The sequence below is a fragment of the Danio aesculapii genome, chromosome 16, assembly GCF_903798145.1.
Source record: "Danio aesculapii chromosome 16, fDanAes4.1, whole genome shotgun sequence".
NCBI classification, from domain to species: Eukaryota; Metazoa; Chordata; class Actinopteri; order Cypriniformes; family Danionidae; genus Danio; species Danio aesculapii.
In genome coordinates, this window is record NC_079450.1 from 44134791 (window position 1) to 44161942 (window position 27152).

At 41.2% G+C, this 27152-nt stretch overlaps 10 non-coding genes across 10 annotated transcripts; all 10 read right to left on the reverse strand.

Moving 5' to 3' along the window:
* Positions 1-578: 578 nt before the first annotated feature.
* On the reverse strand, positions 579-650 carry trnaw-cca (transfer RNA tryptophan (anticodon CCA)). Its single transcript has one exon. It is a non-coding gene; the product is annotated as a tRNA-Trp (tRNA).
* A 1214-nt stretch (positions 651-1864) lies between these two features.
* Positions 1865-1936, reverse strand: trnaw-cca (transfer RNA tryptophan (anticodon CCA)). The gene has a single exon. It is a non-coding gene; the product is annotated as a tRNA-Trp (tRNA).
* Positions 1937-3023: 1087 nt separating this feature from the next.
* On the reverse strand, positions 3024-3095 carry trnaw-cca (transfer RNA tryptophan (anticodon CCA)). Its single transcript has one exon. It is a non-coding gene; the product is annotated as a tRNA-Trp (tRNA).
* Positions 3096-4311: 1216 nt separating this feature from the next.
* Positions 4312-4383, reverse strand: trnaw-cca (transfer RNA tryptophan (anticodon CCA)). The gene has a single exon. It is a non-coding gene; the product is annotated as a tRNA-Trp (tRNA).
* Positions 4384-5469: 1086 nt separating this feature from the next.
* On the reverse strand, positions 5470-5541 carry trnaw-cca (transfer RNA tryptophan (anticodon CCA)). Its single transcript has one exon. It is a non-coding gene; the product is annotated as a tRNA-Trp (tRNA).
* Positions 5542-6755: 1214 nt separating this feature from the next.
* trnaw-cca (transfer RNA tryptophan (anticodon CCA)) lies at positions 6756-6827 on the reverse strand. Its single transcript has one exon. It is a non-coding gene; the product is annotated as a tRNA-Trp (tRNA).
* Positions 6828-7913: 1086 nt separating this feature from the next.
* trnaw-cca (transfer RNA tryptophan (anticodon CCA)) lies at positions 7914-7985 on the reverse strand. The gene has a single exon. It is a non-coding gene; the product is annotated as a tRNA-Trp (tRNA).
* A 1215-nt stretch (positions 7986-9200) lies between these two features.
* trnaw-cca (transfer RNA tryptophan (anticodon CCA)) lies at positions 9201-9272 on the reverse strand. The gene has a single exon. It is a non-coding gene; the product is annotated as a tRNA-Trp (tRNA).
* A 6590-nt stretch (positions 9273-15862) lies between these two features.
* Positions 15863-15934, reverse strand: trnaw-cca (transfer RNA tryptophan (anticodon CCA)). The gene has a single exon. It is a non-coding gene; the product is annotated as a tRNA-Trp (tRNA).
* Positions 15935-26060: 10126 nt separating this feature from the next.
* Positions 26061-26132, reverse strand: trnaw-cca (transfer RNA tryptophan (anticodon CCA)). The gene has a single exon. It is a non-coding gene; the product is annotated as a tRNA-Trp (tRNA).
* Between the last annotated feature and the right edge of the window lie 1020 nt (positions 26133-27152).

The window sequence follows — 27152 nt, forward strand, 5'->3', positions numbered from 1 at the left end:
CCGCAACACGCTTTCCAAAGTCCTCCACAGCAAGCTTGGCAAGAGCGTAATCTGAGTTCAAGGCTAGGAGTTTTCCATGAAAAGTGGCCGAATCTATGCAAACCTACAAGGTGACTTCCTCAACTTTACAAACAATTGCTAAACTCAATCAACGTGACCTTGACGTGACTAGTACATGTGATCTTCAGACCTGGAGTCAGACGCACTACCTTTTTTTGTCTCACAATGTCCTGTTCACAGTCCTCATTAGTACAAGGCTGGGAATTTGACTTAAAAGTGGCTGAATGTAGGCACTTCTGGAAGGTTTCTTACTCGGCCTAAAATAAAACGCTAAGCCTAACGCCCCGACATGATTTAAACGCACAATCTTCTGATCTAGAGTCAGACAGACTACTTTTGCGGTATAAGGTCCATTCCAAAGTGCGTAAAAGCAAGCTGGGCACTAGCATAATCTGAGCTCAAGGCTAGGAATTTAAAATAAAATTGGCTCAATGTAAGCACTCTAAAGAGGTGCCCCATACAAGCACTTCTAAAAGGTGCCTTTCACTACTTTAAAAAAGTATCATGCCTAACACCTCTGAACCTGACGTGATTTGAACACGCAACCTTCTGATCTGGAGTCAGACGCGCTACCGTTGCGCCACAAGTTCCCGCCCGCCGTAGTCGCTGACAAGCAAGACACGAGCATAAACTGAGAACAAAACCGTGAATTTATCTTAACAGTGGCTGAATCCAAGCACTCATAAATGTTGCCTTCCACAACTTTAAAAATAAATAGCTAAACTCATCGTCTGGGGCCCCACCACGATTCGAACATGCAACCGTTTGAACTAGAGACAGCTGCACTGCAGTTTCTCCACAAGGTCCTTTTCCTAATTCTCATCGACAAGCTAGACGGGAGCATAAACTAAGCTCAAGGCTTGGAATTTGACTTGAAAGTGAGCACAGCTTAAAGGTGCCTCCCACAACTCTGCAAACAATTGCTACACTCAATCCTTGTGACCCTGAGGTAATTTAAACACGCAACATTCAGATGTAGAGCCAGACACTGTATTTTTGTTCCCCACAAGGTCCTGTCCGCTGTCCTCATTGACAAACCAGACACAAGCATAACATAAGCACAAGGCTGGAAATCTGACTTAAAAGTGACTGATGTAAGCACTCCTATAAGGGGCCTTCCACTGCTTTTGAAAAAAAAAAAAAAGCAATCTTAACACAGGCGAACCTGACATGATTTAAACATGCAGACGTCCGTCTGATCTAAAGTTAGGCACGCTTCCGCTGTGCTCCAAGTTTCTGTCTGCCGGAGTTATTAAGAAGCAAGACACGAGCATAGGCTGGGCACAAAACTGGGAATTTGTCTTAACAGTGGCTAAATCTGAGCACTCGTAAAATTTGCCTTCCACAACTTTAAAAATAAATTGATAAACTCATCGTCTCTGATCCCGTCGTGATTTAAACACGCATCCTTATGAACTGGAGACAGAGGCAATACAGTTAGACCGCAAGGTCCTTTCCCCGTCAACAAGCTAGACAGGAGCATAACCTGAGCTCAAGGCTTGGAATTTGACTTAAAAGCGGCTGAAAGTGAGCACAGCTAAAAGGCACCTCCCACAACTTGCCAACAATTTGCTAAAGTCAATTCTTTGGACCCTTAGGTGATATAAACACGCAACCTTCAGATGTGGAGTCAGACAAGCTACTTTTGTGTCCCGTGAGGTCCCGTCCACTGTCGTCATCGACAAAGCAGACACAAGCATAAAGTAAGCACAAGGCTTTGAATCTGGCTTAAAGGTTGCTGAACGTAAGCACTCCTAGATGGTGCCTTTGACTATTTTATAAATTAAGCCAAGATCTACACCTGTGACCCCGACGTGATTTGAACACGCAACCTTCTGATCTGGAGTCAGACGCGCTACCGTTGCGCCACGAGGTCCTGTGCACAGCCATCAACAGCGTGCTAGACACAAGCATAAACTGAGCACGAAGCTGAGAAATTGACTAGCGTTGCACCATGAGGTCCTTATCACAGTCCTCAATGACAAGCTAGACACAAGCATGAACTGAGCTCAAGACTTGTAGTTTGACTTGAAAGTGGCTGAACTTAAGCACACCTAAAAGGTGCCTTTCGCATTTTTACAAACAATTGCTAGACTCAACCAATAAGACCTGGACAAGATCTGAACTTGCGACCTTCGGATCTGGAGTCAGACACACTCATATTTTTGTCCCACTAAGTCCTGTCCAAAATCGCCATCGACAAGCCAGACATAAGCATATAGTCAGCACAAGGCTGGGAATTTGACTTAAAAATTAGCTGAAAGCAAGCACTCCTGGATGTGCCTTGCACATGTTTACAAACAGTTGGTTAGCTCAATGCCTGTGAACAGCAAAGTGATTTGTATTACAAGCCTCTGATGTGGAGTTAGACGCACTACCTTTGCGCCGCAACACGCTTTCCAAAGTCCTCCACAGCAAGCTTGGCAAGAGCGTAATCTGAGTTCAAGGCTAGGAGTTTTCCATGAAAAGTGGCTGAATCTATGCAAACCTACAAGGTGACTTCCTCAACTTTACAAACAATTGCTAAACTCAATCAACGTGACCTTGACGTGACTAGTACATGTCATCTTCAGACCTGGAGTCAGACGCACTACCTTTTTTTGTCTCACAATGTCCTGTTCACAGTCCTCATTAGTACAAGGCTGGGAATTTGACTTAAAAGTGGCTGAATGTAGGCACTTCTGGAAGGTTTCTTACTCGGCCTAAAATAAAACGCTAAGCCTAACGCCCCGACATGATTTAAACGCACAATCTTCTGATCTAGAGTCAGACAGACTACTTTTGCGGTATAAGGTCCATTCCAAAGTGCGTAAAAGCAAGCTGGGCACTAGCATAATCTGAGCTCAAGGCTAGGAATTTAAAATAAAATTGGCTCAATGTAAGCACTCTAAAGAGGTGCCCCATACAAGCACTTCTAAAAGGTGCCTTTCACTACTTTAAAAAAGTATCATGCCTAACACCTCTGAACCTGACGTGATTTGAACACGCAACCTTCTGATCTGGAGTCAGACGCGCTACCGTTGCGCCACAAGTTCCCGCCCGCCACAGTCGCTGACAAGCAAGACACGAGCATAAACTGAGAACAAAACCGTGAATTTATCTTAACAGTGGCTGAATCCAAGCACTCATAAATGTTGCCTTCCACAACTTTAAAAATAAATAGCTAAACTCATCGTCTGGGGCCCCACCACGATTCGAACATGCAACCGTTTGAACTAGAGACAGCCGCACTGCAGTTTCTCCACAAGGTCCTTTTCTTAATTCTCATCGACAAGCTAGACAGGAGCATAAACTAAGCTCAAGGCTTGGAATTTGACTTGAAAGTGAGCAGAGCTTAAAGATGCCTCCCACAACTCTGCAAACAATTGCTACACTCAATCCTTGTGACCCTGAGTTAATTTAAACACGCAACATTCAGATGTAGAGCCAGACACTGTATTTTTGTTCCCCACAAGGTCCTGTCCGCTGTCCTCATTGACAAACCAGACACAAGCATAACATAAGCACAAGGCTGGAAATCTGACTTAAAAGTGACTGATGTAAGCACTCCTATAAGGGGCCTTCCACTGCTTTTGAAAAAAAAAAAAAAAGCAATCTTAACACAGCCGAACCTGACATGATTTAAACATGCAGACGTCCGTCTGATCTAAAGTTAGGCATGCTTCCGCTGTGCTCCAAGTTTCTGTCTGCCGGAGTTATTAAGAAGCAAGACACGAGCATAGGCTGGGCACAAAACTGTGAATTTGTCTTAACAGTGGCTAAATCTGAGCACTCGTAAAATTTGCCTTCCACAACTTTAAAAATAAATTGATAAACTCATCGTCTCTGATCCCGTCGTGATTTAAACACGCATCCTTATGAACTGGAGACAGACGCAATACAGTTAGACCGCAAGGTCCTTTCCCCGTCAACAAGCTAGACAGGAGCATAACCTGAGCTCAAGGCTTGGAATTTGACTTAAAAGCGGCTGAAAGTGAGCACAGCTAAAAGGCACCTCCCACAACTTTGCCAACAATTTGCTAAAGTCAATTCTTTGGACCCTTAGGTGATATAAACACGCAACCTTCAGATGTGGAGTCAGACAAGCTACTTTTGTGTCCCGTGAGGTCCCGTCCACTGTTGTCATCGACAAAGCAGACACAAGCATAAAGTAAGCACAAGGCTTTGAATCTGGCTTGAAGGTTGCTGAACGTAAGCACTCCTAGATGGTGCCTTCCACTATTTTATAAATGAAGCCAAGATCTACACCTGTGACCCCGACGTGACTTGAACACGCAACCTTCTGATCTGGAGTCAGACGCGCTACCGTTGCGCCACGAGGTCCTGTGCGCAGCCAACAACAGCGTGCTAGACACAAGCATAAACTGAGCACGAAGCTGGGAAATTGACTAGCGTTGCACCATGAGGTCCTTATCACAGTCTTCAATGACAAGCTAGACACAAGCATGAACTGAGCTCAAGACTTGTAGTTTGACTTGAAAGTGGCTGAACTTAAGCACACCTAAAAGGTGCCTTTCGCATTTTTACAAACAATTGCTAGACTCAACCAATAAGACCTGGACAAGATCTGAACTTGCAACCTTCGGATCTGGAGTCAGACACACTCATATTTTTGTCCCACTAAGTCCTGTCCAAAATCGCCATCGACAAGCCAGACATAAGCATATAGTCAGCACAAGGCTGGGAATTTGACTTAAAAATTAGCTGAAAGCAAGCCCTCCTGGATGTGCCTTGCACATGTTTACAAACAGTTGGTTAGCTCAATGCCTGTGAACAGCAAAGTGATTTGTATTACAAGCCTCTGATGTGGAGTTAGACGCACTACCTTTGCGCCGCAACACGCTTTCCAAAGTCCTCCACAGCAAGCTTGGCAAGAGCGTAATCTGAGTTCAAGGATAGGAGTTTTCCATGAAAAGTGGCTGAATCTATGCAAACCTACAAGGTGACTTCCTCAACTTTACAAACAATTGCTAAACTCAATCAACGTGACCTTGACGTGACTAGTACATGTGATCTTCAGACCTGGAGTCAGACGCACTACCTTTTTTGTCTCACAATGTCCTGTTCACAGTCCTCATTAGTACAAGGCTGAGAATTTGACTTAAAAGTGGCTGAATGTAGGCACTTCTGGAAGGTTTCTTACTCGGCCTAAAATAAAACACTAAGCCTAACGCCCCGACATGATTTAAACGCACAATCTTCTGATCTAGAGTCAGACAGACTACTTTTGCGGTATAAGGTCCATTCCAAAGTGCGTAAAAGCAAGCTGGGCACTAGCATAATCTGAGCTCAAGGCTAGGAATTTAAAATAAAATTGGCTCAATGTAAGCACTCTAAAGAGGTGCCCCATACAAGCAATTCTAAAAGGTGCCTTTCACTACTTTAAAAAAGTATCATGCCTAACACCTCTGAACCTGACGTGATTTGAACACGCAACCTTCTGATCTGGAGTCAGACGCGCTACCGTTGCGCCACAAGTTCCCGCCCGCCGCAGTCGCTGACAAGCAAGACACGAGCATAAACTGAGAACAAAACCGTGATTTTATCTTAACAGTGGCTGAATCCAAGCACTCATAAATGTTGCCTTCCACAACTTTAAAAATAAATAGCTAAACTCATCGTCTGGGGCCCCACCACGATTCGAACATGCAACCGTTTGAACTAGAGACAGCCGCACTGCAGTTTCTCCACAAGGTCCTTTTCCTAATTCTCATCGACAAGCTAGACGGGAGCATAAACTAAGCTCAAGGCTTGGAATTTGACTTGAAAGTGAGCACAGCTTAAAGGTGCCTCCCACAACTCTGCAAACAATTGCTACACTCAATCCTTGTGACCCTGAGGTAATTTAAACACGCAACATTCAGATGTAGAGCCAGACACTGTATTTTTGTTCCCCACAAGGTCCTGTCCGCTGTCCTCATTGACAAACCAGACACAAGCATAACATAAGCACAAGGCTGGAAATCTGACTTAAAAGTGACTGATGTAAGCACTCCTATAAGGGGCCTTCCACTGCTTTTGAAAAAAAAAAAAAAGCAATCTTAACACAGGCGAACCTGACATGATTTAAACATGCAGACGTCCGTCTGATCTGAAGTTAGGCACGCTTCCGCTGTGCTCCAAGTTTCTGTCTGCCGGAGTTATTAAGAAGCAAGACACGAGCATAGGCTGGGCACAAAACTGGGAATTTGTCTTAACAGTGGCTAAATCTGAGCACTCGTAAAATTTGCCTTCCACAACTTTAAAAATAAATTGATAAACTCATCGTCTCTGATCCCATCGTGATTTAAACACGCATCCTTATGAACTGGAGACAGACGCAATACAGTTAGACCGCAAGGTCCTTTCCCCGTCAACAAGCTAGACAGGAGCATAACCTGAGCTCAAGGCTTGGAATTTGACTTAAAAGCGGCTGAAAGTGAGCACAGCTAAAAGGCACCTCCCTCAACTTTGCCAACAATTTGCTAAAGTCAATTCTTTGGACCCTTAGGTGATATAACACGCAACCTTCAGATGTGGAGTCAGACAAGCTACTTTTGTGTCCCGTGAGGTCCCGTCCACTGTTGTCATCGACAAAGCAGACACAAGCATAAAGTAAGCACAAGGCTTTGAATCTGGCTTGAAGGTTGCTGAACGTAAGCACTCCTAGATGGTGCCTTTGACTATTTTATAAATTAAGCCAAGATCTACACCTGTGACCCCGACGTGATTTGAACATGCAACCTTGTGATCTGGAGTCAGACGCGCTACCGTTGCGCCACGAGGTCCTGTGCGCAGCCATCAACAGCGTGCTAGAAACAAGCATAAACTGAGCACGAAGCTGAGAAATTGACTAGCGTTGCACCATGAGGTCCTTATCACAGTCCTCAATGACAAGCTAGACACAAGCATGAACTGAGCTCAAGACTTGTAGTTTGACTTGAAAGTGGCTGAACTTAAGCACACCTAAAAGGTGCCTTTCACATTTTTACAAACAATTGCTAGACTCAACCAATAAGACCTGGACAAGATCTGAACTTGCGACCTTCGGATCTGGAGTCAGACACACTCATATTTTTGTCCCACTAAGTCCTGTCCAAAATCGCCATCGACAAGCCAGACATAAGCATATAGTCAGCACAAGGCTGGGAATTTGACTTAAAAATTAGCTGAAAGCAAGCACTCCTGGATGTGCCTTGCACATGTTTACAAACAGTTGGTTAGCTCAATGCCTGTGAACAGCAAAGTGATTTGTATTACAAGCCTCTGATGTGGAGTTAGACGCACTACCTTTGCGCCGCAACACGCTTTCCAAAGTCCTCCACAGCAAGCTTGGCAAGAGCGTAATCTGAGTTCAAGGCTAGGAGTTTTCCATGAAAAGTGGCTGAATCTATGCAAACCTACAAGGTGACTTCCTCAACTTTACAAACAATTGCTAAACTCAATCAACGTGACCTTGACGTGACTAGTACATGTGATCTTCAGACCTGGAGTCAGACGCACTACCTTTTTTGTCTCACAATGTCCTGTTCACAGTCCTCATTAGTACAAGGCTGGGAATTTGACTTAAAAGTGGCTGAATGTAGGCACTTCTGGAAGGTTTCTTACTCGGCCTAAAATAAAACGCTAAGCCTAACGCCCCGACATGATTTAAACGCACAATCTTCTGGTCTAGAGTCAGACAGACTACTTTTGCGGTATAAGGTCCATTCCAAAGTGCGTAAAAGCAAGCTGGGCACTAGCATAATCTGAGCTCAAGGCTAGGAATTTAAAATAAAATTGGCTCAATGTAAGCACTCTAAAGAGGTGCCCCATACAAGCACTTCTAAAAGGTGCCTTTCACTACTTTAAAAAAGTATCATGCCTAACACCTCTGAACCTGACGTGATTTGAACACGCAACCTTCTGATCTGGAGTCAGACGCGCTACCGTTGCGCCACAAGTTCCCGCCCGCCGCAGTCGCTGACAAGCAAGACACGAGCATAAACTGAGAACAAAACCGTGAATTTATCTTAACAGTGGCTGAATCCAAGCACTCATAAATGTTGCCTTCCACAACTTTAAAAATAAATAGCTAAACTCATCGTCTGGGGCCCCACCACGATTCGAACATGCAACCGTTTGAACTAGAGACAGCTGCACTGCAGTTTCTCCACAAGGTCCTTTTCCTAACTCTCATCGACAAGCTAGACGGGAGCATAAACTAAGCTCAAGGCTTGGAATTTGACTTGAAAGTGAGCACAGCTTAAAGGTGCCTCCCACAACTCTGCAAACAATTGCTACACTCAATCCTTGTGACCCTGAGGTAATTTAAACACGCAACATTCAGATGTAGAGCCAGACACTGTATTTTTGTTCCCCACAAGGTCCTGTCCGCTGTCCTCATTGACAAACCAGACACAAGCATAACATAAGCACAAGGCTGGAAATCTGACTTAAAAGTGACTGATGTAAGCACTCCTATAAGGGGCCTTCCACTGCTTTTGAAAAAAAAAAAAAAGCAATCTTAACACAGGCGAACCTGACATGATTTAAACATGCAGACGTCCGTCTGATCTGAAGTTAGGCATGCTTCCGCTGTGCTCCAAGTTTCTGTCTGCCGGAGTTATTAAGAAGCAAGACACGAGCATAGGCTGGGCACAAAACTGGGAATTTGTCTTAACAGTGGCTAAATCTGAGCACTCGTAAAATTTGCCTTCCACAACTTTAAAAATAAATTGATAAACTCATCGTCTCTGATCCCGTCGTGATTTAAACACGCATCCTTATGAACTGGAGACAGACGCAATACAGTTAGACCGCAAGGTCCTTTCCCCGTCAACAAGCTAGACAGGAGCATAACCTGAGCTCAAGGCTTGGAATTTGACTTAAAAGCGGCTGAAAGTGAGCACAGCTAAAAAACACCTCCCTCAACTTTGCCAACAATTTGCTACAGTCAATTCTTTGGACCCTTAGGTGATATAAACACAAAACTTTTAGATGTGGAGTCAGACAAGCTACTTTTGTGTCCCGTGAGGTCCCGTCCACTGTTGTCATCGACAAAGCAGACACAAGCATAAAGTAAGCACAAGGCTTTGAATCTGGCTTGAAGGTTGCTGAACGTAAGCACTCCTAGATGGTGCCTTCCACTATTTTATAAATGAAGCCAAGATCTACACATGTGACCCCGACATGATTTGAACACACAACCTTCTGATCTGGAGTCAGACGCGCTACTGTTGCGCCACGAGGTCCTGTGCGCAGCAAACAACAGCGTGCTAGACACAAGCATAAACTGAGCACGAAGCTGGGAAATTGACTAGCGTTGCACCATGAGGTCCTTATCACAGTCCTCAATGACAAGCTAGACACAAGGATGAACTGAGCTCAAGACTTGTAGTTTGACTTGAAAGTGGCTGAACTTAAGCACACCTAAAAGGTGCCTTTCGCATTTTACAAACAATTGCTAGACTCAACCAATAAGACCTGGACAAGATCTGAACTTGCGACCTTCGGATCTGGAGTCAGACACACTCATATTTTTGTCCCACTAGGTCCTGTCCAAAATCGCCATCGACAAGCCAGACATAAGCATATAGTCAGCACAAGGCTGGGAATTTGACTTAAAAATTAGCTGAAATTAAGCACTAATGGATGTGCCTTGCACATGTTTACAAACAGTTGGTTAGCTCAATGCCTGTGAACAGCAAAGTGATTTGTATAGACAAGCCTCTGATGTGGTGTTAGACGCACTACCTTTGCGCCGCAACACGCTTTCCAAAGTGCTCCACAGCAAGCTTGGCAAGAGCGTAATCTGAGTTCAAGGCTAGGAGTTTTCCATGAAAAGTGGCTGAATCTATGCAAACCTACAAGGTGACTTCCTCAACTTTACAAACAATTGCTAAACTCAATCAACGTGACCTTGACATGACTAGTACATGTGATCTTCAGACCTGGAGTCAGATGCACTACCTTTTTTTGTCTCACAATGTCCTGTTCACAGTCCTCATTAGTACAAGGCTGGGAATTTGACTTAAAAGTGGCTGAATGTAGGCACTTCTGGAAGGTTTCTTACTCGGCCTAAAATAAAACGCTAAGCCTAATGCCCCGACATGATTTAAACGCACAATCTTCTGATCTAGAGTCAGACAGACTACTTTTGCGGTATAAGGTCCATTCCAAAGTGCGTAAAAGCAAGCTGAGCACTAGCATAATCTGAGCTCAAGGCTAGGAATTTAAAATAAAATTGGCTCAATGTAAGCACTCTAAAGAGGTGCCCCATACAAGCACTTCTAAAAGGTGCCTTCCACTACTTTAAAAAAAGCTCATGCCTAACACCTCTAAACCTGACGTGATTTGAACAAGCAACTTTCTGATCCGGAGTCAGACGCACTACCGTTGCTCCACAAGTTCCCAATTGCCGCAATTGCTGACAAGCAAGACACGAGCATAAACTGAGAACAAAACCGTGAATTTATCTTAACAGTGGCTGAATCCAAGCACTCATAAATGTTGCCTTCCACAACTTTAAAAATAAATAGCTAAACTCATCGTCTGGGGCCCCACCACGATTCAAACATGCAACCGTTTGAACTAGAGACAACCACACTGCAGTTTCTGTCTGCCGGCAGTTCTGTCTGCCGGAGTTATTAAGAAGCAAGACACGAGCATAGGCTGAGCACAAAACTGGGAATTTGTCTTAACAGTGGCTAAATCTGAGCACTCGTAAAATTTGCCTTCCACAACTTTAAAAATAAATTGATAAACTCATCGTCTCTGATCCCGTCGTGATTTAAACACGCATCCTTATGAACTGGAGACAGACGCAATACAGTTAGACCGCAAGGTCCTTTCCCCGTCGACAAGCTAGACAGGAGCATAACCTGAGCTCAAGGCTTGGAATTTGACTTAAAAGCGGCTGAAAGTGAGCACAGCTAAAAGGCACCTCCCACAACTTTGCCAACAATTTGCTAAAGTCAATTCTTTGGACCCTTAGGTGATATAAACACACAACCTTCAGATGTGGAGTCAGACAAGCTACTTTTGTGTCCCGTGAGGTCCCGTCCACTGTCGTCATCGACAAAGCAGACTGTTATGTTCTTGTATTGAGTCACTGAATCACATGGGGGCGCTAGTGGTTACTCTGGGTTCTATAAAAGGGTAGAAGAAGAATGTGTAGGGAGAACCATGTGTTGGTAACCATGTGGCATGCTGAGCTGTTTGCTGTTTAGCTCTGAAGCTAATAAAACTTCTTGATCATGAAATCTTGACTCCTTATGCTTGAGCAACCATTATAAAATTGGCGACGAGGATGCTACTCAATGTGAACTGAATTGAGCTGAAGATGGCTGCAGTTGCTTCATTTCCTTCACCGTTCCTGTCATGTCCTGGTGACCCTTCAATACCTTTTGATGTTTGGCTGAAGATGTTCAAGAATTACTTACTGGTTGTGAATGCATCTGGAGATGAATGGCCTGCTGAAAGGAAAAGAGCTTTATTTCTTCACTGTCTGGGGACAGAAGGTCAGAGATTATTTTACACTTTACCAAATCAAGGTGAGACTATGGAAGAAGCTATTGGGGCTGTAGAAGTTTACTTTGTTCCTCGAAGGAATGTAATTGCAGAACGGCATGCTTTCAGAAAACGTATTTAAACATCTGGTGAAACAGTTTTACAGTATGTAACTTCACTTCGAGATTTAGCAACCACATGTGAGTTCGGATCTAATCTTGATGAAATGCTACGTGATCAATTAGTGGAAAATGTGGCCAGCAATCGAATTAGAGAGAGACTTTTGTTGGAGACTGAATTTACTCTCAATAAAGCCATCACAATTGCTACTCAAATTGAAGCGGCTGGTGAGCAAGTTAAAACCATTTCAGACCAAAGTTTAGTGCCTGTTCAAGCAGTTCAAGGAAAGTCGATAGCTGTTGGTCAGTATAAAACTAAATTCTCTGCATCCACTAAGCCTTTTAGGTCTTCAAAAACATTTACAACTTCTAAAACTGCTAAGATGTCTTCAGTTCGTGCATGTTATCGCTGTGGATCCACAAAACATCTTGCAAATGATCCTAGATGCCCAGCTACTGCAGAAAAGTGCCATAGTTGTCAAAAGATGGGACATTTTTCAAGAGTGTGCCGCTCTCAACAAACACGTTCTGTTCATGAAATTGAGTTGCCTGAAGTTCAGATTTTGTACATGCAGAATGTGCTAACTGATAAGATAAAGTGTACTGCTACAATTGCGACTGCTTCTGCTTCGGTGCCTGTGGAGTTGATAGTTGATTCTGGGTCATCTGTTTCCATCCTGCCAAAGTCTGTGTATGAGACACATTTTAAAAAAGACTCTTTGCTGCCTCCCTCTGTTAAATTGGTGACGTATTCCCGTGATCCAATACCAGTGCTTGGTTGTTTACCTGTTACTGTCACCAAGAATGATGTTAACTGCAAGACATCAATATTTATAGTTGAATTTGGCACTGCTCTTCTTGGAATATATTTAATTAATGGCCTGCACCTTCACTTTGGAGGTTCTTCTGTTTTGACAGAATTTGCTCAATCTTCAGCACCAGTGATGGACCTTTCTGCTTCAGCACCTGTGAATAAACTGGGATGTGCAAAAGGGTTCCTGCATAAGGTAAAGTTTTCCTCTAATGTTGTCCCAGTACGCCAAAAACTCAGGCGGTTGCCTTTATCTGTCCGAAGTGCTGTTTCTGAAGAAATTCAACGTCTACTTCACTTGGGAGTTATTGAGAAAGTTGATGCATCACCTTGGATTTCACCAATTGTAGTGGTGCAGAAGAAATCAGGAGACATTCGCATGTGTGTAGATCTACGAGAAGCAAATAAAGCTGTGATCATCGACAGTTATCCTCTTCCTCATATCGATGAGTTGTTGTCTAAGTTATGTGGAGCTACTGTCTTTACTAAAATTGACTTGGAGAATGCTTACTTTTAACTTCCACTACATGAAGAGAGCCGTGATTTAACTGCATTTATCACGCAGGATGGCCTATTTAGGTTTTGCCGAGTACCCTTTGGCCTAGCTTCGGCACCTTCAGCATTCCAGAAAATGCTATCTACTGTACTGCAAGGATTGCCAAATGTAGCTCCATATCTGGATGATATCATTGTTTGGGGTCGTACACAGAGTGAACATGATAGCATGTTTAACAAAGTTGTCCAGCTTTTGCAGAGTGCAGGACTTCAGTTGAACACTTCAAAATGTCAGTTCAGCAAGACAAGTTTAAGTTTCTTAGGCCACACTGTGTCTGCACAAGGTGTTCATCCAAATGAAGATCATCTTAATGCCATGCTACATGCACCAATTCCTACTGATGCACATCAGCTTCTGTCTTTTCTTGGACTAATTTCATGGTACAACAAGTTTATTCCAAGTTTTGCCACTGTAGTGGAGCCATTGCGTGCTTGTATCAGGAAAGGAGTTGATTTTAGTTGGTCAGCAGAAGCACAGAAAAGTTTTGACACTGTGAAGGAGTTGCTGATCAAAAGTCCTGCATTGGCGTTATTTGATCCTAATTTACCGATTGTGGTTTCAACTGATGCATCAAGCTATGGAGTAGGAGCTGTACTGGCTCAAATTCATAAAGATAATTCTGAAAGCATCGTTGCCTTTGCTTCAAGAACACTATCACCTTCTGAACGCAAGTATTCAACAATTGAAAAGGAAGCCTTAGCCTGTGTCTGGGCTGTTGAAAAATGGAAAATTTATCTTTGGGGACGAAAATTTTTCTTGCGCACTGATCATCAAGCTTTAACGGTGCTTCTTTCTTCAAAAGGTGCAGATCGTGCTGGAATGAGAATTGCACGTTGGGGAGCAAGACTCTTATGCTTTAATTATGAGGTAATTTACCGTTCTGGTTCTCAAAATCAAACTGCTGATTGTTTGTCTCGATTGCCTTTGCCAGCTACTGAAGAGGATCTGGTTGATGCAGAACCTGAATTCGTTGCATTTTTTGTCATCTGAGATGTCTGCTGTGACTCCAGCTGAGTTTGTTACTGCCTCTGCATCATGTCCAGAATTAACTGCATTATGTGCACAGATTGACCATGGATGGCCTTCATCATCAGTGGTTGTGGCCAAAGATCTACATCCCTATTTCCATGTAAGAAATGAGTTGAGCGTTCAAAACAACTATGTTTCAGAGGATCACGTCTTCTTGTTCCTGTTTCATTAAGGCACGTTTTGGTGAATCTGGCCCATGATGGTCATCATGGAATTGTCCGTACAAAACAACATCTCCGGGAACTCTATTGGTGGCCAGGTATGGATTCTTTGGTCAGTCAGATGATTAAAAACTGTCAAGTTTGTGCTTCCTCCGATAAGACTGCTGTTGTTTCTGCTGCACCTCTTCAACCTGTACCTTACCCCTCTGGGCCTTGGGAAAAAGTGGCTGTTGATATTGTAGGCCCATTTGAAATTGCTACTTGGGATTGTCGGTATATTATAACTATGATTGACTACCATAGTAAGTGGCCTGAAGTTGCATTTACTTCCTCGATCACAACTCAAAATGTGATAAAGTTCTTAACATCTGTTTTTAGTAGATTTGGAAATCCTCAGTACTTGGTATCTGACAATGGATGTCAATTCCGGTCAATGGAGTTTGCTGCTTTTCTGAAAAAGAGAGGTATAAAACATACATTTACATCAGTCTATCATCCAGCTGCAAATGGTGCCATTGAGCGATTTCATCGTGTGCTCAAGAGCTGTATTCAGTCAGCTATTGTGTCTGGGAAAGCATGGAATCCAACAGTAACACAGTTTCTTCAAGTTTATCGTGCTACTTCACATTCTGCAACGGGACTCTCTCCATTTGAATTGCTGTGTGGCAGAAAGATGCTGACTTGTTTGAACATTCTTCCTCCTCCTGCAACTAGTGAAAGTGCTGTGAGTCAGAAAGTGTCATTGTCACAGAAGAAAATGAAAATGTATGCAGACTCTAGATTGAAAGCTCGTACTCCTAACTTTAAACAGGGAGACTGGGTACGTGTAAGAAGTCCAGTTCATGTTCCAAAAGGACACCCAAAGTTCTCAAGACCTTTGCAAATTACTCGTCAAATTGGTCCATGTACCTACCAGTTGTCTGACGGGAAAAAGTGGCATGCATCTCATCTGTCTTCTACTCTGGCACCTATAGAATGTTCCACTAAAAATCAACTTGTGGCTTTACCCATTCAGACTGCTGCTTCTTCTGCTGCTGGAGTGTTGCCTAAAAATGAACTGAGCTCACCTATTCAAATACCTCCTCCTGATCCTCCATCTGCTCCAGAAAGAGTTTCAGCACGTGTAAGACGACATCCACGTTGGCTGCAAGATTACGTTACTTAGTATTTAAGTAACTGGTATTAAAGTAATGCATGGTTTCATTGAGTATATTAATGATCAGTTATGCTGTATTGTTAAACTGATGATGCACTTTAGTGTTAATGTGACACCATTGTATTAACTTTAAATTTATGGGATTGGTGAGAAAGATATGTTTTTAGTAAAGGGGGAATGTTATGTTCTTGTATTGAATCACTGAATCACATGGGGGCGCTAGTGGTTACTCTGGGTTCTATAAAAGGGTAGAAGAAGAATGTGTAGGGAGAACCATGTGTTGGTAACCATGTGGCATGCTGAGCTGTTTGCTGTTTAGCTCTGAAGCTAATAAAACTTATTGATCATGAAATCTTGACTCCTTATGCTTGAGCAACCATTACACAGACACAAGCATAAAGAAAGCACAAGGCTTTGAATCTGGCTTAAAGGTTGCTGAACGTAAGCACTCCTAGATGGTGCCTTCCACTATTTTATAAATGAAGCCAAGATCTACACCTGTGACCCCGACGTGATTTGAACACGCAACCTTCTGATCTGGAGTCAGACGTGCTACCGCTGCGCCACAAGTTCCCACCTGCCGCAGTTGCTGACAAGCAAGACACGAACGTAAACTGAGAACAAAACCGTGAATTTATCTTAACAGTGGCTGAATCCAAGCACTCATAAATGTTGCCTTCCACAACTTTAAAAATAAATAGCTAAACTCATCGTCTGGGGCCCCACCACGATTCGAACATACAACCGTTTGAACTAGAGACAGCCGCACTGCAGTTTCTCCACAAGGTCCTTTTCCTAATTCTCATCGACAAGCTAGACGGGAGCATAAACTAAGCTCAAGACTTGGAATATGACTTGAAAGTGAGCACAGCTTAATGATGTAGAGCCAGACACTGTATTTTTGTTCCCCACAAGGTCCTGTCCGCTGTCCTCATTGACAAACCAGACACAAGCATAGCATAAGCACAAGGCTGGAAATCTGACTTAAAAGTGACTGATGTAAGCACTCCTATAAGGGGCCTTCCACTGCTTTTGAAAAAAAAAAAAAAAAAGCAACCTTAACACAGGCGAACCTGACATGATTTAAACATGCAGACGTCCGTCTGATCTGAAGTTAGGCACGCTTCCGCTGTGCTCCAAGTTTCTGTCTGCCGGAGTTATTAAGAAGCAAGACACGAGCATAGGCTGGGCACAAAACTGGGAATTTGTCTTAACAGTGGCTAAATCTGAGCACTCGTAAAATTTGCCTTCCACAACTTTAAAAATAAATTGATAAACTCATCGTCTCTGATCCCGTCGTGATTTAAACACGCAACCTTCTGATCTGGAGTCAGACGCGCTACCGTTTTTTTTTTTTTTTTTAATTAAAAATAATTTCAGTTACAATTTTACACGGTAAAGCATAATACAGTACATATTAAAAAATCATTTGGAATCAAAAACATTAAAACTGTGGTAAATTCCAGTTCATTTCTTTAAAAACTTGACATGCTTTGTTCGTCAAGATTTTGTGCAGTTCACCTAAATTGTCCTCGTTTTTATAATATATATACAGTTTTTCCATATATCCTTCCGTTTTCCTCCTTAAAATTGCCCATACATCCATCACAATTTTCTCTTTTTTTGCCACAATTCTTCTTTCCCACATTGCATTCTTCACCAGCATGATACATAGGTTGACAATTTTCTTATTTTCATTATTCTTATTCCATCCCAACATCAATACTCTGTTCCATTCTGTTTCATTTTCATCCCAGTCTCCAAGTAGTCCTTTAATTAAAACTTTACAATCTTTTAAAAAACTTTCCAATTCTTGACAATATAAAAACATGTGTAAAAAACCCTCTTCTTCTTTTTGACATACTTTACATATTGCACTTTGTTCCATCCCTATCTTGTTTAAAATGACATCTGAAAATATTGCTTTGTGCCTTATTAAAAATTCTAGACATTCGACTTTTGTTTCTACATACCTTCCTTTCATGTTTCCCCATATTTCATTTGCTTTTACATTGTATTTTTCCATCCAGTATTTGTTTGCTGTTGGTTCTTTAAAAACTTTCTCTCTAAAAAAACAATAAAAATTCTTCACTGTACATTCTTTAAAATCGTGTATTTTTTCTCCTATTTTCACATACACTTCATTTGTTTCTTTTTCTTTTTCAAAATTATCTACGCTTCGTATCCATTCTTTCGGAATTGCCTGTTTAATTATGTCAAGATTTTTCTCAATTTCCCTTCTGTTGTATTCCTCTTTCGCCTCCTCCATTGTGTCCATAACATATTGTTCGGTTAAAAAGCCTTCTTTAAATTCATATAAAATGTCCCTTACTTTTAAAATCCCAACTTCTATCCATTTCTTAAAAAATAAAACCTTCCCTTGACTTAAAATGTTGTTGTTCAAGAAAAGAGGTTGGTTTAAAATGTTTTCCCTTCCATGTGGATTATATTGCACTTTTGTTAAAAAGTTCCCCCATGCACTTAAAATTTCTCTATAAAATTCAGGTAAGTTTTCTGTCATCCAAGCTTTTGTTTTCATCCATAAAATCCCATCTCCCATGTTAAAATGACCACATTTGTTTAAAAAATATTTCATTGTTTTTTTTCCACTCTGCTTTGTTTTCTTTTTCTAGATACTTCTTTATTCTTTTCACTCTTAAACAATTTTTCCTTTGTTCAACATCTATTAAACCCAACCTACCTTTGTCTGTTTCCCCTACAACTGTATTAAAAGCAATCCTTGGTGGCTTACCTCCCCATAAAAAATCAGTAAAACATTTTTTCAACCTCTTTTCTATCCACATTGGCATTTCTAAAACATATAAAACATGCCACAATTTAGACTCCATTAAAACATTTATAATTAAAACTTTTCCTTTTAATGTCAGTATTCTTAGTTTCCAGTAATTTAACCTCCTTTCTATATCTGTTAAAAAACCCTCCCACATCTTATCTCTAGCTGTTCTGGCATCTTTCCCCATTAAAACTCCTAAAATCTTTATTTCTTCTACTTCTTTAAAATGAGTGCATTCTGTTAAATCTGTCTCCTTTCCAAACTTCATATAAACCGTTTTGTCTTCATTTACTTTACTTCCTGATCCTTTACAAAATTGTTGTACTATTTTCATCGCTTCTTTCACACTCTCTTTTCCTTTTACTATTAATGTAGTGTCATCTGCATATTGAAACATTTTATTTACTTTATTTTCTTCAATTTCGATTCCTTTTATTTTTTCTTCTTCATTGATAGCTAGACCCAGGGATTCTGCCACAAGTGAATATGAGAGTGCTGACAGAGGACATCCTTGCCTCATCGATCTTGTTATTTTAAAACATTCTGTTAAAAAGCCATTACATTTAATTTTAGTTAAAATACCCTTATATAAAATCCTTATCCATTTTCTAAAAACTTCTCCAAAACCAAACTTTTTAAGTACTTCGAATAAAAACTGGTGTTCAACTCTGTCAAAAGCTTTTTCGAAATCCAAATTTATGATATATCCTTCCTCTTTTTTGTCCTTCATATATTCTATGATGTCTTTTATGCTCATTGTTATGTCTGCTATGTCTCTTCCTTTTATCGCATAGGCCTGTGTTGTTTGAATTATTTTTGGCATCACTTCTTTTAATCGATTTGCTAAAATTTTAGTTAAAATCTTCAGATCTGTGTTTAACATTGTGATTGGTCTGTAATTTTTTAACAATGTCTTTTCTCCTTTTTTGTGTATTAATTTCATTAATCCCATTCCCATTCTTTCATTTAATTCTTCTTTTTGCCGTATTTCTTTAAAAATTTCAGTTAAAATTGGTATTAAAATTTCTTTAAAACATACGTAAAATTCACTATTTAACCCGTCTATTCCTGGACTTTTCCTTTTGTTCAAGCTTTCTATTGCTTTTCTTATTTCTTCTTCTCTTATTTCTTGGTCACATTCTCTTTTATCCTCTTCATCTATTTTTGTTTTTATCTGTTTTAATAATTTTTCCATTTGGAATTCATCAACTCCCTGTGTTTTAAATAACTCCTCATAGTATGTTTTTATTTCTTTTAAAATGTCTTCATTTCCTTCTATGCTTTCTCCTTTTGCCCCTTGTATTATCTTTATTGTTTCTGTTTTTCCTTTTTGTCTTTCTAAATCAAAGAAGAATTTTGTGCATTTTTCTCCCTCTACTACATACTTTGCTTTGCTTCTTAGTCTAGCTCCTTCATATTTCTTTTCCTCAATTTCTTTCAGTTTTTCCTCCGTTTCTTTTATTTTTTGTACGTCTTTTTCAGTTTTTTCTAGTTCTTTTTTTAAGATTTCTTTTTTTTTTTTTCTTGGTGTCTTTTATTCTTTTGTATTATTCTACAAAATTGTATTGTAGTTTTTTTAATCAGATATTTGACATTTTCCCACCATAGTCTTTTGTCTTCATTATATATTTGGTTTCCTTTTTCCTTTTCTATTATTCCTTTTATTTTTTTAACATAGTCTTCATTTTTTAAAATGTCACTATTTAATGTCCACACCCCTGGGCCTCTTTGTATTTCTTCAGTATTAAAATTAAACAATAAAAATTTATGGTCACTTAAAACAGTTTCATCGTACTTTTATTTTTTCTATATAAATTTCTATATTTCTTGTGCATAACACATAGTCTATTCTCGATTGAGTTACAAAATTCCCTACTATTTGTCTTCTAGAAAACTCCTTTTTCTTCCCGTTTCTCTCTCTCCAAATGTCTATCATTCCTTTTTCCTCCATTAGTGATTTTAGTTCTTTTCTTCCTGTGTCTGATTTAAAAACCATACTTTCTGTTATGTCCTGTCTGCTAAAAACAGTGTTAAAATCCCCACATACTATTATTTGTTTATAGTCATTTAAAAACCTTCTCAATATGTTAAAAAAGCTTTTCTTTTCACTCTCTTCATTGGGTGCATGCACAATAACTAAAATGATATCTTTCCCTTCATATTTTATTTCTAAAATCATACATTTTCCTTGTTTGTCTTTATATATTACTTTACTCATTTGTAGAGCATTCTTTCTTATTAAAATTGCTACTCCTCTCCCAGCTTTCCCATCTCCATTACTATAATAAAAGTCCCCATCCCATTCTTTTTTATATACGTCCATCACCTCATTTTTCCAATTTGTTTCTTGTAAAATAATTATTTCTTCTCTTTTACACTTTTCTTTTACATTTTGGAATTTTCTTAAGTCCATTAAACCTCTTGCATTAAAAGACACACAATTTAAAACCATTAAAAGAAGGAAAAAGGAAATAAAAACCGTCATCTCAGTCCTCTTCTTCTCCCAAACCTCTCAAAGAATCATATCTGTTGTGGCTTTTCAGTTGTCCTTTTTTCAAACCTTTTTTTCTAGCAGTTTCTATTTTTGATAAAGCTTTTGCCGATCGTCTTGTTTGTCTTTTCTCAATTTTGTCTTTGTCTACTTCCTCTTCATGTTTCCCAGTCTCTCTGTCTGCTCCCTTGTTTTGTTCTTTAAGATCTTCTTTTTCTATTACATCCAACACATTTTTGAAGCTAGACGTTATGTCCATTGGTGTCCATGCTACCTCCTCTTCATGCTCTATTTGTTGACTGTCTGTTTCTGTTTCTTTCTCCTTTTCTTCGTTTGTTTTCTCCTCATCCAATGTTATTTCTTCTGTTGTAGTTTGTATTGTTTGTGCCGTTGTTTGTTCCTCTTCATAACTTTCCCTTTCACTGTTTCCTTCATGCATTTGCCCACTCACCTGGATCTCATCCTCCTCCTCCTCTTCCTCCATCCAACATTCACACTTATTTATATAATTATGGCAGTCCGGGCACTTAATGGCATCGCAGTCTCGGGCAAAATGTCCCCTTTCCTCACATTTATAGCATTTAAAGTCTGGGCAATCTTTGACCATATGGTCCGGGCTCATGCACAGCCTACAAGTCTTAACCTGGTGGCTGTGCATCACCCTAAAATATTGCTGACCTTCTGCCGTTTCCAGCCTTGTGCTGTAAGGAAGAGATATCACTTCTCTGGGGAATCTCACTTTGATAAATCATGTTCCATCTTCTATTTCTGTGCCCGGATAAAGCCTTCTTTTGTTTTTTTTATGGGAAATACTCCCCAGCCTTCTAATTTATCTAAAATTAATTGATCATCCAGGTAAGCGGGCAAATGCATGAAGGAAACCACATAGTCTCTATTTTGTAGCATTTTCACTTCACATGTTTCTCCTTTTATAATTAGTCCATCTATCAGTTTATCGCATGTTTCTTCTTTTTCTAAAGTTAGTTCATATTCTTTGTCCTGTCTTGGCCTGATTGCAAGAATTTTTCCAAGTCCACACTTTTCAGTTACTGCATTAATTATTTCCAAAACTCTCACCTCTTTAACTTTGTCCACATTTAGAATCACCGTTGCTTCCTTCATGTACCTTTTTCCACTTCTTTCTTGTTGCCTCTCCTGTTGTTGGTTTTCTTGTCGTTCTTTGTTTGCCATGTTTCTTCCTCCTTCCCGTCCAACGTTGTTTTCCAGTTGTCTTTCCCCTCCTAATCCAGTGCTGTTTTTTTTGTGTTTCTCCAGTCCGTCCTGTGATGTTTTCCCCTCGTGCTTCTTCAAACAAATCTGTGCTGTTACTTTGTGAGTCCATTTTCTCTCAAAAAAAAAGTGTTAACCACCTTCCAGCAAGCACACGTGCTGCTGTCAGGTGATTTAAAAAACAAAAAAATCAAAAAATGCCCACTATCACCAAAGAAAAACTATTAAATAAACTCAAAATAAACCAAAACAAAGGGAGAACCTTTCTCTCCCGTCTGCAGCCTCACACTTCCTGTTTCACTCTAGCTCCCTCTAGCGTGTTCGGGGTGGTATGGCCGTAAAAAAAAAAAAAAAGCAACCTTAACACAGGCGAACCTGACATGATTTAAACATGCAGACGTCCATCGGATCTGAAGTTAGGCACGCTTCCGCTGTGCTCCAAGTTTCTGTCTGCCGGAGTTATTAAGAAACAAGACACGAGCATAGGCTGGGCACAAAACTGGGAATTTGTCTTAACAGTGGCTAAATCTGAGCACTCGTAAAATTTGCCTTCCACAACTTTAAAAATAAATTGATAAACTCATCGTCTCTGATCCCGTCGTGATTTAAACACGCATCCTTATGAACTGGAGACAGACGCAATACAGTTAGACTGCAAGGTCCTTTCTCCTTCGACAAGCTAGACAGGAGCATAACCTGAGCTCAAGGCTTGGAATTTGACTTAAAAGCGGCTGAAAGTGAGCACAGCTAAAAGGCACCTCCCACAACTTTGCCAACAATTTGCTAAAGTCAACTCTTTGGACCCTTAGGTGATATAAACACGCAACCTTCAGATGTGGAGTCAGACAGGCTACTTTTGTGTCCCGTGAGGTCCCATCCACTGTCGTCATCGACAAAGCAGACACAAGCATAAAGTAAGCACAAGGCTTTGAATCTGGCTTAAAGGTTGCTGAACGTAAACACTCCTAGATGGTGCCTTCCACTATTTTATAAATGAATCCAAGATTTACACCTGTGACCCCAACGTGATTTGAACAAGCAACCTTCTGATCTGGAGTCTACCGTTGCGCCACGAGGTCCTGTGAGCAGCCATCAACAGCATGCTAGAGACAAGCATAAACTAAGCACGAAGCTGGGAAATTGACTAGCGTTGCACCATGAGGTCCTTATCACAGTCCTCAATGACAAGCTAAACACAAGCATAAACTGAGCTCAAGACTTGTAGTTTGACTTAAAAGTGGCTGAACTTAAGCACACCTAAAAGGTGCCTTTCGCATTTTTACAAACAATTGCTAGACTCAACCAATAAGACCTGGACAAGATCTGAACTTGCGACCTTCGGATCTGGAGTCAGACACACTCATATTTTTGTCCCACTAGGTCCTGTCCACAATCGCCATCGACAAGCCAGACATAAGCATATAGTCAGCACAAGGCTGGGAATTTGACTTAAAAATTAGCTGAAAGCAAGCACTCCTGGATGTGCCTTGCACATGTTTACAAACAGTTGGTTAGATCAATGCCTGTGAACAGCAAAGTGATTTGTATAGACAAGCCTCTGATGTGGAGTTAGACGCACTACCTTTGCGCCGCAACACGCTTTCCAAAGTGCTCCACAGCAAGCTTGGCAAGAGCGTAATCTAAGTTCAAGACTAGGAGTTTTCCATGAAAAGTGGCTGAATCTATGCAAACCTACAAGGTGACTTGTATTGCTAGACTCAATCCTTGTGACCCTGAGGTGATTTAAACACGCAACATTCAGATGTAGAGCCAGACACTGTATTTTTGTTCCCCACAAGGTCCTGTCCGCTGTCCTCATTGACAAACCAGACACAAGCATAACATAAGCACAAGGCTGGAAATCTGACTTAAAAGTGACTGATGTAAGCACTCCTATAAGGGGCCTTCCACTGCTTTAGAAAAAAAAAAAAAAAAAAAGCAACCTTAACACAGGCGAACCTGACATGATTTGAACACGCAGAAGTCCATCTGATCTGAAGTTAGGCACGCTTCCGCTGTGCTCCAAGTTTCTGTCTGCCGGAGTTATTAAGAAGCAAGACACGAGCATAGGCTGGGCACAAAACTGGGAATTTGTCTTAACAGTGGCTAAATCTGAGCACTCGTAAAATTTGCCTTCCACAACTTTAAAAATAAATTGATAAACTCATCGTCTCTGATCCCGTCGTGATTTAAACACGCATCCTTATGAACTGGAGACAGACGCAATACAGTTAGACTGCAAGGTCCTTTCTCTTTCGACAAGCTAGACAGGAGCATAACCTGAGCTCAAGGCTTGGAATTTGACTTAAAAGCGGCTGAAAGTGAGCACAGCTAAAAGGCACCTCCCACAACTTTGCCAACAATTTGCTAAAGTCAATTCTTTGGACCCTTAGGTGATATAAACACGCAACCTTCAGATGTGGAGTCAGACAGGCTACTTTTGTGTCCCGTGAGGTCCCATCCACTGTCGTCATCGACAAAGCAGACACAAGCATAAAGTAAGCACAAGGCTTTGAATCTGGCTTAAAGGTTGCTGAACGTAAACACTCCTAGATGGTGCCTTCCACTATTTTATAAATGAATCCAAGATTTACACCTGTGACCCCAACGTGATTTGAACACGCAACCTTCTGATCTGGAGTCTACCGTTGCGCCACGAGGTCCTGTGAGCAGCCATCAACAGCATGCTAGAGACAAGCATAAACTAAGCACGAAGCTGGGAAATTGACTAGCGTTGCACCATGAGGTCCTTATCACAGTCCTCAATGACAAGCTAAACACAAGCATAAACTGAGCTCAAGACTTGTAGTTTGACTTAAAAGTGGCTGAACTTAAGCACACCTAAAAGGTGCCTTTCGCATTTTTACAAACAATTGCTAGACTCAACCAATAAGACCTGGACAAGATCTGAACTTGCGACCTTCGGATCTGGAGTCAGACACACTCATATTTTTGTCCCACTAGGTCCTGTCCACAATCGCCATCGACAAGCCAGACATAAGCATATAGTCAGCACAAGGCTGGGAATTTGACTTAAAAATTAGCTGAAAGCAAGCACTCCTGGATGTGCCTTGCACATGTTTACAAACAGTTGGTTAGATCAATGCCTGTGAACAGCAAAGTGATTTGTATAGACAAGCCTCTGATGTGGAGTTAGACGCACTACTTTTGCGCCGCAACACGCTTTCCAAAGTGCTCCACAGCAAGCTTGGCAAGAGCGTAATCTAAGTTCAAGACTAGGAGTTTTCCATGAAAAGTGGCTGAATCTATGCAAACCTACAAGGTGACTTGTATTGCTAGACTCAATCCTTGTGACCCTGAGGTGATTTAAACACGCAACATTCAGATGTAGAGCCAGACACTGTATTTTTGTTCCCCACAAGGTCCTGTCCGCTGTCCTCATTGACAAACCAGACACAAGCATAACATAAGCACAAGGCTGGAAATCTGACTTAAAAGTGACTGATGTAAGCACTCCTATAAGGGGCCTTCCACTGCTTTAGAAAAAAAAAAAAAAAAAAAAGCAACCTTAACACAGGCGAACCTGACATGATTTGAACACGCAGAAGTCCATCTGATCTGAAGTTAGGCACGCTTCCGCTGTGCTCCAAGTTTCTGTCTGCCGGAGTTATTAAGAAGCAAGACACGAGCATAGGCTGGGCACAAAACTGGGAATTTGTCTTAACAGTGGCTAAATCTGAGCACTCGTAAAATTTGCCTTCCACAACTTTAAAAAAAAATTGATAAACTCATCATCTCTGATCCCGTCGTGATTTAAACACGCATCCTTATGAACTGGAGACAGACGCAATACAGTTAGACCGCAAGGTCCTTTCCCCGTCAACAAGCTAGACAGGAGCATAACCTGAGCTCAAGGCTTGGAATTTGACTTAAAAGCGGCTGAAAGTGAGCACAGCTAAAAGGCACCTCCCACAACTTTGCCAACAATTTGCTAAAGTCAATTCTTTGGACCCTTAGGTGATATAAACACGCAACCTTCAGATGTGGAGTCAGACAGGCTACTTTTGTGTCCCGTGAGGTCCCGTCCACTGTCGTCATCGACAAACCAGACACAAGCATAAAGTAAGCACAAGGCTTTGAATCTGGCTTAAAGATTGCTGAACGTAAGCACTACTAGATGGTGCCTTACACTATTTTATAAATGAAGCCAAGATCTACACCTGTGACCCCGACGTGATTTGAACACGCAACCTTCTGATCTGGAGTCAGACGCGCTACCGTTGCGCCACAAGGTCCTGTGCGCAGCCGCCAACAGCATGCTAGACACAAGCATAAACTGAGCACGAAGCTGGGAAATTGACTAGCGTTGCACCATGAGGTCCTTATCACAGTCCTCAATGACAAGCTAGACACAATCATAAACTGAGCTCAAGACTTGTAGTTTGACTTGAAAGTGGCTGAACTTAAGCACACCTAAAAGGTGCCTTTCGCATTTTTACAAACAATTGCGAGACTCAACCAATAAGACCTGGACAAGATCTGAACTTGCAACCTTCGGATCTGGAGTCAGACACACTCATATTTTTGTCCCACTAGGTCCTGTCCACAATCGCCATCGACAAGCCATATAGTCAGCACAAGGCTGGGAATTTGACTTAAAAATTAGCTGAAAGCAAGCACTCCTGGATGTGCATTGCACATGTTTACAAACAGTTGGTTAGATCAATGCCTGTGAACAGCAAAGTGATTTGTATAGACAAGCCTCTGATGTGGAGTCAGACGCACTACCTTTGCGCCGCAACACGCTTTCCAAAGTGCTCCACAGCAAGCTTGGGAAGAGCGTAATCTGAGTTCAAGGCTAGGAGTTTTCCATGAAAAGTGGCTGAATCTATGCAAACCTACAAGGTGACTTCCTCAACTTTACAAACAATTGCTAAACTCAATCAACGTGACCTTGACGTGACTTGTACATGTGATCTTCAGACCTGGAGTCAGACGCACTACCTTTTTTTGTCTCAGAATGTCCTGTTCACAGTCCTCATTAGTACAAGGCTGGGAATTTGACTTAAAAGTGGCTGAATGTAGGCACTTCTGGAAGGTTTCTTACTCGGCCTAAAATAAAACGCTAAGCCTAACGCCCCGACATGATTTAAACGCACAATCTTCTGATCTAGAGTCAGACAGACTACTTTTGCGGTATAAGGTCCATTCCAAAGTGCGTAAAAGCAAGCTGGGCACTAGCATAATCTGAGCTCAAGGCTAGGAATTTAAAATAAAATTGGCTCAATGTAAGCACTCTAAAGAGGTGACCCATA